Source organism: Lycium barbarum, chromosome 12, assembly GCF_019175385.1.
Source record: "Lycium barbarum isolate Lr01 chromosome 12, ASM1917538v2, whole genome shotgun sequence".
Lineage (NCBI taxonomy): Eukaryota > Viridiplantae > Streptophyta > Magnoliopsida > Solanales > Solanaceae > Lycium > Lycium barbarum.
In genome coordinates this window covers 85,938,444-85,956,755 of record NC_083348.1, presented here as the reverse complement: position 1 = coordinate 85,956,755, position 18,312 = coordinate 85,938,444, and the positions used below count along the sequence as shown (strand labels likewise).

The 18,312-nt window shown below is 40.5% G+C and overlaps 1 pseudogene; it reads right to left on the bottom strand.

Annotated features, from left to right (window-relative positions):
• Positions 1 to 5,754: 5,754 nt before the first annotated feature.
• Positions 5,755 to 8,055, bottom strand: LOC132624587 (receptor-like protein 9DC3; annotated as a pseudogene).
• Positions 8,056 to 18,312: the final 10,257 nt, after the last annotated feature.

Sequence of the window (18,312 nt, the reverse complement as noted above, 5' to 3'; positions counted from 1 at the left end):
TGAAACTCGACCCTTCAATTGACCCGGTTATCTTGGAGATGTGCCGGACGTACAATTCATATTATTTACACTTAAGTTCTTCTTTAGGTACTTAAATGACACAAAGCGCTATAAGCAACCCAGCATACGAATTTCGCTAATATACCTCGTTATTAACATCATTGAATTATGAAATTCTGCAAAAGTATTAGATTAACTGTCAGCCTTAGTGTTGTCTGAAATTATTCTATTGCTCTTTTTCTTTCATGTGATAAAGTAATATAGCATGATTTTGTATCTTATAGCATGCACAAGATTTCCTTCCAGGACACAAGGAACAAAATTAGGAAGATGAGGTGGCAGAACATGACGATTAATCTGTCTTCAGAATTATCAATGCCTTGATTCTGATAGTATTTTTTTAAATAACCGAGAAATTCTCGCGAGTCAGCCAACACAAGTTTCAAACTCTGTGTATAATGGACCTACATATTTTCCCTTCTCCGCTTAAATCAGGTGCGCTCTTATCAGTGAACCAAAAGGCTGGACGTTTGGCAAAGATGGTAACTTTCTAGTTTGTGGTGGCCTCGAATGTCATTATCGACCTCTTTCTAGTATGGACGTTATTGATGAAAAATTGTGATGTTTTATATTCATAGTTGCGGCATATAAGTGTTTAATTTTGTGACACCTTTTGCTCCTTGTTATAGTTAGGTATTGCAAGAGGCTTGTAATGTTGAATTTATTGATTGTAGTAACAGAAGATTCTCCTTCTGAGACCATGATGTCGTATTAGATGCTAGATTTTCTGAATTATAAATCTGAAAATTCCCATTTCTGAGATCATAGTCTCTTTCTCATGATACGTTGATCGGGGAATTTGCTGCTGCTTCAATGAAAAAGTTAGGATAGCAAACAGAAACTTTGGTCCATGTTTTCCTGACGTTTTCTTTGATCTTTTGACGGAATGATCTAAAGATTCAAGTTGCATCCAGTTTCTGTTTATCAATCGAATAGGCCAAGGAGATAGTTAAGTAATACCCCCTCTGTTCAATTTGTAACTTTGCTAATTTCTAAGCAAAATTGACTGGTGAAAGAGAAGTAAAGGCTAACTTTGTGCAATTTCAGGAGTCACTTCAGAAGCATGGTCCATTCGATGCTGTGGTGGATGGTGCAAATGTCGGCCTTATCATTCAACAAAATTTTAATTTCTCTCAGCTTAGATTTGTTGTCAATAAATTAAGACCAACGAGTGAATCAAATCGGTTATTTTGCATAAAATCGCGCAACTGGTGGTCCTGCTCAACATCCTAATAAAAGAAGTTAGAAAACTGGAAAAAAACGGGTTCACTTTACTGTGTTTTTGTTAAGTTTCTTCAGAGGGAGAAACAGAGAATAATCATCTGCAAACATGTTAGTTTATCGGGATCTTCTCTCCGGTGATGAGCTCCTCTCATATTCATTTTCCCACACAGAACTTGAGAATGGAGTGCTCTGGTATGTACAGGGGAAGAGGGTCGTTAATTTAAGAGAGCCATTGATGGAGGGGGGGGGGGGGGGGGGGGGGAGTCTATCTGTTGAAGGTGCGGATGAAGATGGAGGCATTTTTTTTGTAACACCTCGTAGCTTCGGGCGAAGGTTTGACTCATAATATTATAATATAATGGAACCAATATGATGGTTATAGGAAGTGGTTTGAAAACCAATCAAGTCATAAGAAATGTCTATGGGCAAAGCAAAGTTGGAAGCCACTCTACGGGGCATGTTTGCAAGTGAGTTTGTAGAAGGTCTTACTTCCTACGACCATAACCCCTTTATTAATTAGGAATTTGGGAAAACTTCCCTGATTAAAGCTATAGCCCTTTGAAATAGCTTTCCAACGGTATATTATGAGTCTTGAACGGAGCTATGTACAAAAAGTTATGGCCATTCTATCACATTCTGTCGCACTTTGCGGCGCAACATGCGGCCCGCAAACATGACATGCGGCCACGCAGCTTCGCCGCAAAGTGTGCCAGTGACATTTTTGGTGGTTCTGCATGGTTTGCGACACAACATGCGTTTATCAAAGCACGCTTTGCGTCCAGCAAAGTGTGCCGCATGTTGTGTCGGTCCAGAATTTTCTGGACCACTATATATATATCAAATTCGACCCTAACTCATTATTTTCACCATTTTAGACATAGAAAACCTCTAGAATACTCTCTAACATTCATTCATAAGAAAATTCAAGGAAAATCCATGATCAATAACACCAAATCCATGAACCCAAGTGTATGAAACCTAGCCAAAGTTCATCTAATTCAAGAAAACCCAAGGGAAGTGAAGTAGGGTTTTGGTGCTAGAGGAGTAACTCCACTTAAGACTTGTTCAACCACTATCTAAGGTAATGTTTCTACTCCCTAATCATTTATAGTTGTGAATTGATGAATTCTTGGGAGAATAGTAAATGGGTTTGATAAAGAGAATTATATGAACTATGCTAGGGTTTTCGGATTGTTGACTTGGGATTGTTGTATTCATATGGGTGATGAAGAATGATGTTAATTACATCAAATTGAGATTGTAGAATCAACTAGAAGTAATAGAATAGGGATTGGGTGAAGAAAACACCATTAATGCAGGTTGTGGAGCTTCATGCCCACCAAGTGTTTGATAAAATGCTTAGATGATCAAAGCATGGATATTGTTGCTAATATAGAATCCCTATGACCTGTATTGTTATAGATTAAAGTTGAAGGGATTAAAAGACATTGTGATACGCTCAAAAGCAGGAAGTCAAGGTATATAGAACTTCCATCCACATGTGGGAATCTTTACGTTCTTCCCCATGCTCCGTTTCTTGATATCCATGAAGTTCAAATCCTAGGGCACTAAATCCAACATATTGGTAGCCCGTAGTTATGTATTTATGTACATGAATCTTGTATCTATATTCGTTATTGTATTCCTAATCTTCCATTACGGTTATTAGGAATCCCAGCTTAATCCATGAATCATGAATTCTTCCTCACGTGTTCTCATTATGTTTATATGAAACTTATTGATTTTATTTAGCAAGTACAAGCATGTTTTCAAGTCAAATATATATATGATTACAAACTATTGTTATTACTCTTGAATCAAGAACATGTTTGCAAGACTATGACAAGTTATCTTATGAAACTACACTACAAGTTATTTCATGAAACCATGTTTACAAGTTATTTCATGAAACCATGTTTACAAGTTATTTTCGTGAAGTCATGATTACAAGACAAGTACAAGTTAATTCACGAAAATCATGGGCTTCTTAGCCAATTATATTATGTTCGTGTTTTTGGGAGTTGCACGAATTACCGAGAAGGCTCAGATAGCCTGAAACTATGTAGCCACCATAGGACAAGGATCGCTCCGCCCAGTTAGGACGATACCTTAATTTTACACTGAATGGATCCATCAGGCACGTTATCACCTTATACTCTGGCAAGGTATGAGGGCTCTGCTGGTCCGGCGAGGTACCAGACTCCACTTATCCACGTGGTGATATCATGTGTCGGTTTATGAAATGCTCTCCCTACTTATCATGTTTTACTCATGTTATATATATATATGTACTCATGCTCATGTTCATGTCCAGGTTTTCAGTTTCAGTTCTTATCATGTTATTCCATGTCCCATGTTATTTCTTTCAGTTGCTTTACATACCAGTACATTCAATGTGCTGACGTCCCCTTTTTTATTGCCCGGGGGCCTGTATTTCACGATGCAGGTACTGATATACAGGACGACACATCTGCTCAGTAGGACAGCATTCGTATCAGCTTATTGGTGAGCCCCATCTCATTCGGGGTTTAGTTAACTTTTGTTTATGATTAGTTATGCATCTAAGGTATGCTGGGGGCCTTGTCCCAGTAAGTATGTTTTCCAGTCAGATTCATGATAGAGGTTTCATAGACTAGACAAGTCAGTTATGTCATGTCAGACATTCGGAGTCGTATAGCCATTTTGGCTCATTCATGTTATTTCCGCACTCATGTTTAAACAAGTATTTTTATTAAGTATTATGACTTACTACGTTTTACAAAGGCTCATCATGCATTCACATTATATTTCCGCTCATGTATGCCTCATGATTGTTCAGTAAGCTATATGGTTCGCTCGGTCACATGCAGTCAGGCACCGAGTGTCGTGTTACGTCCAGGCCATGGTTCGGGGCGTGACATTTTTTCCCACCCCCACCTCATCAGGATGATTGATACTGTTCTCACTTACCCTCAAGAGTGACTCAAACCTTCAACCTACCGGTTGATGGTAGAGGTGCTCAACCTCTTGAGTTACCCTCACTTGTCAAGACGGAGGTGTTGACGATCAAGCCGTCAAGGTTGTTGATATTGGTGACAGCATGACGATTTTTACCATCAGTAATAGTAATTTGAAGCTCAATTTAGTATTGCAAACTTAAATAGCAGCTTGGGTTTATGTGCTTTATGTGGATTGGTTGAAGAATCAACACATATATTTTTTATGCTAGCCAATTCTTTTTCATTTGTTACTTTAGCGCTAGTCATAGAGATGTGAAAGTTTTGCTTCTGCTATCGACTGACTGTCCTGTTAGCAGTGCTTTACTAGATTGGCACCGACGTTTTGTTGTTTTGGAGCAAATTTTCATTAAAAAATGATGATTGGTACTTGTTCCAATAATTCACCCCTTTACTTTGCTTTTCACTTATGCTCTCCTCTCACGTGATACATGATCATCTTACTTTTCAACTTAATTATTTTACACCTCTGGATCAGTTTTCCAACAACAATTTTCCCTTTATTTCCCTTCCCAGATTCTACATCTTCTATTCTCGTATCATTTCACTTTTGAGATGGTCGACGAATATAGAATTTGAAGTTTATGAGTTCGTACAGCGACTTAAAGTTAATACTATACAATAATAATTAGGTTCACAATTAAATATTTAGTGAATTTCTTTATCTATTCATAGTTTTGAGAAAAACTATTGAATTCACGTGAATCTATAACGAACACTTTAAATCTGCCCCTGAGCAAATGGAGTTATCAGTTTTGTATGTTAGAAATAAAAGTGTTGATCATCATGAAATGATTTTTTCTTTGTTTTCTACTATTGGCCAAGTTCCGAACAATACCATAACATAATTTTTTCTTTGGTTCTGATGCCTTCCTTGCATTAAAAATAAAGCTCCAAGACGACATCATCAGAAAACTTAAAGATTCCTATGCGTAGAGGTTTACTAGTCCTGAGCTCCTATCTGGATTGCCTTACGATTTTGGATTAATGCTCAAATGTTTTCACATTTAGAAGTTCTATCCTTGAACTTTAGAGTAATCTTTATCCATTGAGTTAACACCATAAGGATATTTAAGCCAATTAATCATATCATCAAGGACAATCTCAATAGGTAAATGTTTAGCTTGCTATTGAAATTACTTTATGTAATTAAGAGAAAGATAAGATAACTTCATAAATTTGTTAACTGAACTTTGCAGTTGAATCCAATTAGCTAACTAATAATATAGGCTGAATACGTAAAAATTATAGATAAACGAAAATTCATGCTTTATTCATAGGGTAATTAACACTTCAGAAACATCACAAGCTTTTATTGCATCCCAGCAACTCAAAAGACATGAATCCTCCAATTCCCAAAAATGAAGAATTAAAGTTAAAAGCTTTAAGGATGAATTAGGTAGAATATATACATTGATTTAAAAAATAATCTTCTAAAGGATAAAGATCAAGTTGAATACCTTGAGGTTGCACATTATTTTCTTTTCTTGTGCTTTTGCATTCTCGTAATCATTTTGTGTTCCCATTCGTCAACCATCCTCGAAAACCATGCTGGATTTTAGGTTGTCAGCATTATGTATATTACGAAGAGGACAATAATTAGACCACAACCGTAACCCATAAGAAACGCCTGCCAGCTGATCAATGCTGAATCTCCTTCATCTCCTTGATCTAGCTCAACCGAAACTGTCGCTTGTGGTACCCCATCATCACTGCCACAATTTTTTGAGAGTGGGAATCCATGTAGCCCATTATTCCCTTGGTATGAACTCTTCTCAAACGTATCAAATTGTTTTCCTTTGGGGATGCATCCAACAAGTTGATTGTGAGAGAGATTTAAGAACTCAAGTGATGTGAGAGATGCAAGTTGTTGCGGTATCGCTCCACCAATTTTGTCAGATGAGAGATCCAACGATTCAAGTACAGATAGATGTTGCAATGATGTTGACATATGATCTTCCAAGCCATTGTGAGATAAGTTCAATGTACGAAGTCCAATGAGATCTTCAACAATACTTGGAATATAACCTTCAAATCTGTTGTTCGAGAGATTGATGATTATGTTAGTAATCAAAACTTTAGTAAGTTCAAGCTCCAACCCCTTTGTTGTCACTATCAAGTAATTCATGTAACCACCATAATCATCTGCAACATACTCCCGGGTTCCATTGATCTCACCAATTATTTTCATGGCTTTAAAATTCTCAAAAAGTCTTACAGGTAAATCTCCAATAAATCCATTGGCTGAGAGATCTATCACTCGAATTTGAGCAAACAAGTTTTTGTTCTTTGAAGCTTTTATAGGGCCGTGCAATTTATTTGATCTCAAACTTAAAATCTGCAAATCAGGTAGGGCTCCTAACCATTTTGGAAATGAGTCATTCAACTCATTGTTACCTAAATCAAGAACTTTCAAACCTTTGCAATTGATCAAAGACCGAGGGACTTCCCCCTCTAGCTTATTCAAGCACAGATTAAAAACTGCGAGTATGTTTCCAATTCTAAAAGTTGTATTAATTGTCCCACTAACACTATTGTTGCTTAAATCCAAAACCCAAAGCTCACTCATCTCACCCAACTTAAATCCAAAACCCAAAGCTCACTCATCTCACCCAAACATTGTGGGATTGTTCCCTCCAAATTATTACTTCCTAAATCTAGCACATTCACTGTTTTCAGATTGCAGATAATTGAATCAATCTGTCCACTGAGATTATTTTGAGAAAGTATAAGAATCTTTAGGCTCTGCTGGTTTAGGAGTGACTTTGGAATAGGACCTTGCAGCTGATTGTGTTAACTGTATCCAATGTTTTGGACTTGAAATCCTGAATTTTGTCAGTGAAATTGTTATTTCTCAAATCTAACCCTCTTATGCTGGTGAGATTCCATATCGATTTAAGAATAGGCCCTGTGAGATTGGAAGAACTCATTTCCAATGTTTGCAATAAAGTTAAATAGCTAAATGATTCAGGTATCTCACCAGTAAAATTCAGACTATAGAGAGATGTAACTCCATGAGAGATGCACTGCTATTCCATTTGGTTGTGGGAAACCCAACAGTAAGCTGGGGATTGGATGATAAATCAAGATATTTCAAGTAGGAAAGGTGGAAAACTCTTTCGGGCAATATACCAAATAACTGTGTGTCTGTAAGTGTCAGAGTTGTTAAAAAAGAAGAGAAATTTAGAGGAATGATGGAAGAGATGTTCACATAGTTAAGGTCAAGCTCTCTTAATTGGGTCAAGTTCTTAAGGAGCAATTCAAAATTGTGAGGTTCAATTCTAAGCTCATATAGGGAACCGTCCCTGATACGAAGAGCGTATAATTTTGAAAGATGAGAGATTTCAGAAGGGATTAGACCAGAAAAATCTGAATCTGACAAATCAAGATGTGTCAAACTAGAAAACTCACCAAATTTTGGCGAAATGAGCAACCCAGAAAAACTATTACGAGACAAATCAAGCCTTTTGAGATTGGAGAGTTGAAAGAGAGTACTGTTCTAATGAAACTTGCCTTGAAGTCCGCTAAAACTCAGATCAAGCTCAATCACCTGTCATGTCATCTCGTCACAGTTAACTCCATCCCACGAGCAACAATATGTGCTCTTGTTCCATGAAAGTGTTATTGTTGGTGGATTTATAGTAAACATGTGCTTTAATTGAAGAAGATCATGAGCTTTATCTTTGGGGCACAAATGAGGTAAGGATGAAGAGAAAACAAGTTGATAGAGAAAGGTTATATATAGCAGAAATAATGCAAGTATTCCATAACCCATTTCTGTTACTAAAATTATCAAATCTGAGTATACTTAGGTGGAAAAGAAATCAAGAAACTTTTGCTTTGTTCATCTATTCAGTAATATTGAGTTATATATAACAGAAAGCAAAGAACATTTACTACTGTAGCTTTGGAGTAGTCAATAAGAGGAAGGTCACCTAGTCATTTTCAGGTTTAAAATTTTGACTGGTTAGGATGAGAGTGTAACTTGGGGTAAAGACCTTGACTTACAGAATAACATATTTTTCCTTTACTCTGCTTTCTCTATACAATCAAGAATCTGCCTAATATTTTCCATCAGCACACAGTATTATTGCAAGGTTCCATTTAAATCAAAGAAAATTGTATGGAGAATTGAAATAAACAAAAATAAATAGAGAGATAAAAGAGAAGAGAGAACGTACTGTTGATAAAAGAGAAGAGAGAATGTACTTTGTTTCATTCTGCAAATTCTTAGATCCCTTTTTTTTTTCATATGGGCAAAGATCCCTAATTGCACGGTTTGCCCTTCAAATGGGCTGGACGTATCTACTTTTTTAGTAGACTTTTTTTTTTAAGCCACGACTGACTTTTTTCTAGTGGTCGGATCTGGTTCGTTTAAAAAAATGGATAGATTTATTTTTGTTTAAATCCAAGCAGATATTTTTTTAAATAAACGAGACAACCCACTAGCAAAAAAAAATAAAAATTGTCGTATGGCTTTAAAAAATAAGTCCAATATGAAAATAGACAAACTTATTTTTTTAAAGTCAGTGACAATTTCTTGATTAAAAAGATAAGCTAAATGATTTTTTTTTTAAAATCTGGTAGCAAAATGAGTATATTTTCATCATTTGTGTAACGGCAGGGGTATATGCACTATTTTCTTAACGAGAGTATATCTATTCTAAATCGCAAGTGAAACTCGAAAAAAGTAATAGTTCAGATACGTTTTTGAACATTAAATATGTCGAAATAATTTAATTCATAACGAGAACCACAAACTCAAAATCTTAACTTCGCCCTTGCAAACCACTCGTTTTAACACTGACCCGAAACAAAAAGAATTGGATCAACTATAAATTTCATATGAAACACAAGCATCAGGCAAAGAACCAACACAAAAACTGTGGTGAATATAAACACGCAAAGGGACACAGAAAAATAAATAAAACAAATAGAGAAATAAAAGAGGAGAGAGAACGTATTTTGTAAAAAAGTATTGATTTAGTTAAGTGAGCCCTGTGTTTCATTCAAAGAATTGATAATTGATTTCAATTGAACTAAGTTGAAAAAGGATAATAATTTATTTGATCAAATAAACACCATACTTAGACCCCTTTTTTCGGTTATGGGTCAAAGTTAACAGGTGGATTGCGTGGATATTGGGCAAATGTTTAAGAAATGAGGAAATGGTCCATAATTATATTGCGTGGATATGCATTTTGCATGGATTGTCCTCCAAAGGAGCTGGTCTTTAATTTGCTCCTCGGCCCAATGTCACACCCCGACCTCGCTGGGGTGTGATGGGCACCCGACCCTTACTTAGGGCCGAGCGAACCCTCAGACTCTCGCTGCATATAAAATCACGTCAACTTTTTTTTTCTTTAAAACAAATAATAAAGTACATAGCAAAACTTTTCTTTCAGAAATATTCTTTCTCGTGGCTTTCAAGCCGAACAAATTTGTGATCATACAAAATTCATTACGTACACAGACCGACAACCAATACCCACGACACTGTCTGCAAAGTCTCTAATAAGATCCCAAAAGCATAACATACAGAATCTGACTCGGCAGCACTCCGGGAACAAATGGAGCTTGCCATCTGCACTGGAACATCTTCCATCTGTCCTCAACTCAACTGGGAGTACCTGCGCGGCATGAAACGCAGCCCCCGAAGAACAGGGGGTCAGTACGGAAATGTACCGAGTATGTAAAGCGGAAATATAACAATATAAGCAAAACCGAGCCAGAAGTATAGAAATAGAACAGGTAGTATCGGATCCAAGTCCGAAACGGAAATAAAGAGTGTGTGGCCAGGACCACGATATATATCATAAGCACGGGGTGTAGCCGTCTGAATCGTGATATGAAACAGAGGTACAAAGCCTAACTGAAAGGATCATCGTGCGGATCGGGGCACAGAGTGCGACTGACATACCCGCAACCGAAGCTAGGGGTGTAGAACTATAGCCGACTGAAGCATAGTCCGGCTCAATCATGCAGAAGCAACACCAACAGAATCATTCTCCGAATCCGCTGTCCAGAAATGTAACAGGCAGAACCATGCATGCACAATCATAAACTTACACAAGCACAGGTAGTATATATTTACCTCAGGTTTCGGCCCTTTAGTGAGGGGCGCAATGGACAGTGCACTGGGGTGTGCACGAATAACCAGGTCGCCACAGGGTCGCCTCTAGTGCACAAGTCATACCCAAGAGGTTCCAGCAGGCAAATACGGCAGTTAGAATGTCAAAATGCTTTACTTTCTTTTGAAAAACATTTTTGTTTCACACATATAAAGGAATCAACGCACAATTTCCGCGGCCATAAGTCCAGCGGTCGCTACCACGCATACCGCGGCCAAGTACCCAGCGGTCACTATCACACGTACCGCGGCCAAGGGTCCAGCGGTTATAATCACACATACCGCGACCAAAAGTCCAGCGGTTACAATCACACATACCGCGGTCGAGGGTCCAGCGGTCACAATCACACATTTGACATACCGCGGTCAAGGGTCCAGCGGTCTATGTCAGGCACAATCACAAGTGCGGCAGACGCGGTCAAGGGTCCAGCAGTCAATGCCACACGTCCGTCATGACGCGGTGAAGGGTCCAGATGTCAATGTCGGACACGCCGCGGTCGAGGGTCCAGCGGCCAATATTACATATGCGCATATTCACATAACCGGCCCGGGACTCGGTAAAACAGAAAACAACCATACAGAATGCCAAATTATCACTTTCCCAACATAATCACACACGCCAGGATCATACATCACACAAGATTCAGGTATACCAAAATCGTATATATCAGTAAGTACGGGAGGTAAGTAGTTTATCCAAAATATCAGGGTAATATTTTCAAAACGTTGTAGATGTCAAAAAAATATTTTATAAAGCTCATAAAGGTGGTCATAGCACCTATCGTATAGTAAACAACATAATAACCAGGAGCTACCTGCGAGCTCCGGACACGAGTACATTGGCTAAAGCCATACAGAATTTATATCAGGGTTTCTGTCCCCGTAATTGTTTCCATGAACATTAAATCAATTCAGGTTCGTTAAAATAACTCCCGTTTAGTAGTCGGAACAATAGCCATAAGTTTCCTCGACTTATCGTATGGGAATAAGACAGACAGAACAATAAGAGAGGCATCGGGGAATAGCGGGCCCACCTCGGGCCAAGTCGAGGCGGCGGACAAGAATCACGCCCATTAGACTCTACGGAGTCATCCAGGAAGGTTTCATAGTGATCGGGTTACATTTGTACAAGTTATGGAGGTTTAACCACTTTTCTAGCAAACTGTGCCTTTTGAAATTCAATTGAATTGAATGAATAGTATCAAAAATCAATCTCGAGTTTCTATGAGCAGAATCGCCCCCGAGGCTCCGATCTTGACCTAGTACATCTAGGACATGCCAAAGAACAAAGGAGAAGACTTTACATACCTCGATTGCGCCTTACGCTCGCTTGGCTTCAATTCCAATTTCGTCGAGAATCTACAAATGGTCATGTTTACCAATTGTCAATTTCAAGCTTTTCGAGAATCTAAGCTTAATCACATAATTGCCTACCGAAATTTCGGCAGCATTTCCCCTATATATATGACATCCCCGAGACTTGGCTCGGCTTAATATATCAACACAGCAACCCAACAACAACATCACTAACAACAACAAGCATTACAAAACACATAGTATGGCATAACTAGCCTTGTTTTCCACATGGTCCAACAACTTCCACTTCAACTTCACAAACCCAAACTAGTATCAACATTTCCATATTCATCATTAATCAAGACCATTACAATGTGATTTGGAAGTATTTCATATCATTTCTATACAATATTCACATGATATACAAAATATACAAATTTTCCACCAAACCATAATCCATCCAAAACTTCAAATCTTCAACATACATATTCATAACATATTTCCACCTTCCAATTTCATCAACCATAATCATAATTCACATCTTAACAACTTCATTTCCATAATATCATAAAATCATATTAAAATGACATAATCTTCTACAATCAATTTCAATGCCAACGGACGAATTTATATCGCTATTTTCCCGTTCTATTCCGTTGAAACTTTAAATAAACTTGTTGGCAATGAAAAAGAGCCTTAATCATACCTTAAGTGCACAGCTACCACGTCCACCCTCTTATTTTTAGTTGAGTTTTAGCTCAAATCGAAGGCAACGCGACGTAGAACACTTTTCTCTTCATGGGCTTCGGGATTAGGGGCTCAGATTTTGATCAAACTTTATTTATCTCTCTAAGTCTTTCCTCCCTCTCTCTCTATAGAATTTTCTGGATCTTTTTTGATCTGAAAATTTGGAGGAGGAGGCTGAAACCTCCCTTAAATAACAAGGAAATGGGCCTGACCCGGATTGGAATCGGGTTGGGCCCATTTCACTGCCCAGCTAGACCTTTCCGCCTTAAAATGTTCATATCTCCTTATCCCGATGTCACCTATAGGCCCACGACCTACCGTTGGAAAGCTATTTCAATTATCTACAACATTTACTTCTGCGCGTTTTCCCAAATTCCAGACTTATAATGCCGTTTTTGCCCCTCCAAGTCAGGTCATCCGAAAACGTTTTCTTAAAAAAATTCGTTTGGAGGGCTTCCACTTTGATTTGGCCGCAAGGCCCTTCACAAGTTGTGTTTTACTTTACACATGCGATTCATATAACTTGTCACGTGTCCCAAAAAAATATTGACGTGTGGGCCCCACCTCAGTTAATAATCTAACTTTAAAAAATACGGGATATAACACCCAAATTGGTCCAATTATCTGGAGGACCATGGCCTGCCTCCGGTTATTGACCAACAATATCAAGAGGGAATTCACGATGGCGTATTTCATCCGGATATATTCCCCGAGGCTCTTCCGAGGGGGCGTGATAAAGCTCGCCAAGCGAGGTCGGAACCCGATCTTTTCCAAAATGGGCGAAGTTAGAGATCGAGGGTGGTTAGAACACTATGTCCGGGTAAAGACCGCGAACATTATTCTGGCCAGGTACATGCCCTTTCTGGAGAGATGGAACGATAGGCATAAGTTTCTCAGTTCTCTCTTCGATAATTATTCTTTCTCCGTGCTTTATCGACACTTGCTCCCTTGCATCCACGAGATTTTTCCCCTTTTTTATTTTTATCAGGCGTGGCATGGATACCTCCGGCCGTCCGGAACATGACCGAATGGGTTGGAGAAATCATCGGTCAACATACTCAGGAAAAACAGACATGGGGGGACCTATCGCGTGGCTGATGGGTTGTCCAAAACCACAGTCATCCTCTCCTTGATTTCGTATATATTGCATCCTCTCCTTTATCCTTTTCTTTTTATAACCCCTTCGGTATTCAGGTTTACCCAAGGGCTCAGTGGAGCCAAGAGCGGAACCAGTAGCCGACCTTGCTACACCGGTTCCTGAGTTTGAATGGCAGGGTCATCTCGGCTCATTGCTGCTGCAGGTAAGAGACGAAGAAAGCCTTCGGACAAAGGGCAGAAACCAAAGAAAAGGGCAAGGAGGGTTGTTCGGACTTTGAGGGATGATTCTGAGCCCGACATTCTTATTCGAAGGGTCGGCGAGGGCCCCTCCATCGCCTCTGTTCCGGAGGAGGAAGCCACCATTCCTCCATTTTCAACTGCTGAGGAAGGACCTTCCGCTCCGGCTCTGCACACAGGTGGGGAAGAAGTTCATTATCCAACTCTTCTAAGGTCAATTGAGTTCGTTGACATTTTAGGTGAAGCTTCATCTGAAGAGACTCCCCTGCAAAGGCCTAGAAGATCCGGGCTAGCTTCGACTGCTGAAACGGAACAAAGAGCAGAGTCGGCCCCTGATACCGAGGCTCCAATGGAGACCAGCCCACTGCCCGGTGGTGACTCAGCTGCAACATCCGAGGCACCTTTTTCTACCGAGACCGCTGGGGATGCTCCAACTTCTACTATTGTGCCGAGGTCTGATAACCTTGATGATATGTTCTCAGATACACCTCCAGCAACCGAGAGAGCTGCCGGTTTCGGACATATCCCAATTCCTCGATCCACGAGGGCAGCTACCCGGGCCATCGAATTGGGTGAGAGAGATAGCCTAGTAGGTATCTTTTCGGCCCCTAGTGTGGAACCGAGAAGGACAAGGTCGGCCATGGTCACAGTCCCGAGGATTGCAGCTTTTTGTGCCGTCCTGTGGGAGTAGCAAGCTATCTGAGGCCTCTTATTTCGGACTCGGATAAGAGAAAAATGGCCAGAGTCCCCTGGCAGTGCCTCATTAATGAGGGCATGCACGCAGGCAACCGGGTAGGCTTATCATTAAATCTTTCCATAATTCAATGTGATCCTCAACTCTAGCTTTATATAAGTTCAGCTTTATTTGTCTCTTCTACAGAGTGTTGTGCTCGTCAATGAGGCCTTTATCCGTGCTTAGCATGAAGTTGACGACTTAAAGGGCCAGCTGGATGCCCAGGGTCATGAAACGGAGAAGTTCCACCACCTTCTGCAAGAAAACGAAGATCAGTTGAGCCAGGTTGCTGCCCTTTCCAACCTTCAACCCGAGCTCGAAGCGGCGCAAGCCGAAAACCTTTATTTGAAGGCCGAGTTGGCCGGAATGGTTGAAAAGAACCGGCTCCTGGAAATGGATAAGTCGGCCTTAGCCAGGACAATGCCCATTTTTCATCGAGGCTCGGGGAACTCGAGGCCACTATCACTCAACTTCGAGGTGAACTTGATTCGGTCAAGGTCGATGCCATGAGGCTGGAAGAGAGGCATCGGCTGCTTGAATCCGAGAACGCTAAGGATAAGGAGAAGTTGAGGGTAGTTGAACAGAAAGCCGAGAATCGGGCCCGGATTTGTGACGAGCTCAAAAGCAAATTCGAGGAGGCAGTCGAGGCCTATGATATTCTTAAGGTCGAGCTCGAGTCGGCTACTCAAGTTCAAAGAATTCTCGACGAAGAGGTATCAAAATTGGTGGCTAAATTGGACAAGGCTAAGGCCGACTTAGAAGAGTCTCTTAAGGACGTGGAGGCTGCCGAGGCTCATACTACGATTGCGGTCGAATATGAACGGTGAAAATCCCGGAGGGTTACCCTTGAACAGGCTCAACAAGGATTAGAGAACCTCCTGGCTCTGATACTCGAGGCCAAGGCAATCGAGGAGGAGGTCAGCAAAGCCCTTGACTCGAAGTCTGAGGATTCAGGGAAAAAAGTTTTCAAAAACTCAGGCTCCAGTCGTACCGGGTAGATCAGGACCTCCACTAGCCTTTATTTTTCTTTCGCCTTTTGGTTTGTTTTTGCCTTTTGACTGTGGAAAGTTCATTGTAAAAACCCTTCATATATGGAATATGTATTTTCCTTTTGATTCTCTTTATTCCTTTTGGACTGTGCCTAAGTGTTGGCTTTTCTATTCATTCGATACCTTTTTATCCGAGGATTTGATCGAGTGATTTGCCCGCGGGAATTATTTATGCTTTGTGAATTCAGACGTCTCTGAATCACGTTAGGCATTTTAGGGCTGATATTTTCTGACCGTTTGCTTATCATAGATTAGGTTCGGACACCTAAATCCCTGCCTTGTCAAATTTTGATATGGCAGTCCCCATTCGAGGGTGTTAAAAGATTTTGGCTTGGTTCAACGCGACCTTGTTGCCTTTATCGAATTTCGATGGTAGTCCACGGTGTAGGGTATTTTTTTTTTTAAATAATGCCGAGTTTCGACAATAGTCCCCGGTGTAGGGTATTTAATAAGAAGACACGTCCGAGATGTATTTTTCATAATTTTCTTTATATTGCAAGTATTTGCACGTACATAATATGAAAACTTCATCCGTTTCCTTCTGCCTTTGCCGTAGCAAATGCTAAGTGGACATGATTCGTTCTGATCGTTTGGTCCTTACATCGAAACCTAACACAGAAGGTCCGGGATTAGACAAAGATGGGAAATATAAAATTTCAAGGACTTCTCCGGGGTAGCACTTAATAGTTTTCATCTGCTTTGTTGAGCTGAACTCAATTTTAACTTTCCGGGGTAAGTCTTGATGTGGGTATGGTAGTCCCCTAGTGTTTATCCGAGCTGCATAATCGGGTAAGCACTATCAAGTCCCTACTCGAGGGGTATACCCTGCGTTCTCGGATACTTTGTCTCGATTTCATCAAGTAACACGTTGTACTTGTTGCCTCATTAAAAACCTTGTCGGCAAACACACTTCGGGACAAAATCGTACAAAGAAAAAGAGTGCAACACGTGTTTTCAGACCTAAGGTACTCGACATTCTGCAAAAAAAGAAGACATATTAACAATAAAAATAATCACAAGGGTAGACATCCATACCTTAGCAGTAGTATCTCTTCAAATGAGCCACATTCCAGTTATTGCGCAACCGTTGTCCGTCCATGGATTCCAGCTGGTACGACCCTTTGCTCGTTATTCCTGTTATCTTGTATGGCCTTTCCCAGTTTGGACCTAACTTCCCGTCGTTGGGATTCATGGTGTTCAAAGTAACTTTCCGAAGCACCAAGCCCCTAACTTGGAATTGTCGAAAATTGGCCCTCCGGTTGTAGTACCTTTCCATTCTCTATTTCTGAGTCGCAATACGGACTAACGCATTTTCGCGTAGTTCGTCCGCGAGGTCGAGGTTTACGGCCATGGCCTCCTCGTTTGATCCGCCGATGGCGTATCTGAATCGGAGGCTCGGTTCGCCAACTTCTACTGGGATGAGAGCTTCGACCCCGCAGACCAATAAGAAAGGTGTTTCCCCCGTGCTTGATTTTGATGTAGTTCTGTAAGCCCATAATACCTCCGGTAGCACCTCCCTCCATTGATGCTTTGATGTTTCAAGTCTTTTCCTTAGATTTTGAATTATTGTTTTGTTCGTGGATTCTGCTTGTCCGTTTGCACTTGGGTGATACGGAGTTGATATAATTTTCTTGATCTTCAACCCCTCGAGGAAATTATTGACCTTGCTGCCCACGAACTAAGGCCGGGATGCCGAAACGACAGATAATATGGTCCCATATGAATTCAATAACCTCATTTTCTCTAATCTTTTCGAAGGCCTGCGCTTCAACCCATTTGGACAAATAGTCAGTCATAAACAAAATAAAACGAGCCTTACTTGGTGCCCATGGCAAAAAACCAACGATGTCCATTCCATACTTCATGAAAGGCCAAGGTGAGATCACCGGGTGTAGCAACTCCTCGGGCTGATGGATCATCAGGGCATGACTTTGACACCCATCACATTTCCGGATAAAATTCTTCGAGTCCTCCTCCATCCAGTTTCAGTAATAACTGGCTCTGATAATTTTTCGAACCAAGGCTTCTGCATCGGAGTGATTACCACAGGTACCCTCGTGGACTTCTCTGATCACATAATCGGTTTCTCCGGGACCCAAACACTAGGCGAGGGGTCCGAAGAAAGACCGTCGATACAATTGACCGTCTATTAAGCAGAATCGTGCTGCTTTGGTCCTCAGTGATCGTGATTCTTTTGGGTCACTTGGGAGCTTTCCATCTTGTAAGTAGTTGATATATTTATTGCGCCAATCCCAAGTTAGACCCATCGTGTTTATCTCAGCATGCTCGTTTTCAACCGCCGAATTCATGAACTGCACTATGGTACCGGGGTTGATTTCCTCCCCTTCGATAGAGCCCAAATTGGCTAGTGCATCGGCTTCATTATTCTGCTCCCTGGGTATATGTTGGATGTTCCACTCTTTAAACCGGTGCAGTATCACCTGAGTCTTCTCCAAATATCTTTGCATTCGTTCATCCTTAACCTCAAAGACGTCATTCACTTGGTTAACGACCAAGAGAGAGTCGTATTTTGCTTCGATTATTTCGGCCCCCAGACTCTAGGCTAACTCCAAACCTACAATCATAGCCTCATACTCGGCTTCATTGCTAGTCAATTTGATAGTTCTAATAGAGTGCCTAATGGCATCCCCGGCGGGGGTTTTAAGGACGATGCCCAGCCTGAAACCCTTTAGGTTCGAGGCCCCGTCCGTGTGTAGAGACCAGATACCCGAAGCCTTTCCC